Here is a 491-nt window from a genome sequence, read left to right as displayed (position 1 = left end):
AAAAGCAAGGGCTATGTTATAATGTCAGTTTATGTGGACGACCTGAATATAATAGGAACCCCTGGAGAGATTTCCCAAACCGTAGAATGTCTAAAGAAAGAATTCGAGATGAAAGACTTAGGGAAAACTAAGTTATGTTTGGGATTACAGTTTGAGTATAAAGAGAATGGCATCCTTGTGCACCAAGAAACTTATACAGAAAAGATACTCAAGCAATTTAATATGGACCAGGCTCACCCCTTACCGTGTCCTATGGTCGTAAGGTCCTTAGACATTGAGAAGGATCCATACGGACCTAAGAAACCGGACGAGGAAGCACTCGGATCGGAGGTGCCTTACCTAAGTGCCATTGGAGCCTTAATGTACTTGGCTAGTCATACTAGACCGGACATAAGCTTTGCCGTGAGCTTACTATCTAGATTTGGTTCATGTCCGACCTTAAGGCACTGGAACGGAGTGAAACATCTGTTCAGGTATCTGCAAGGAACAAA

Source organism: Brassica oleracea, chromosome C9 (assembly GCF_000695525.1).
Source record: "Brassica oleracea var. oleracea cultivar TO1000 chromosome C9, BOL, whole genome shotgun sequence".
In the NCBI taxonomy this organism is placed as follows: Eukaryota; Viridiplantae; Streptophyta; class Magnoliopsida; order Brassicales; family Brassicaceae; genus Brassica; species Brassica oleracea.
The sequence above is the reverse complement of the archived record's forward strand: the minus strand, read 5'-3'. Positions refer to the sequence as shown.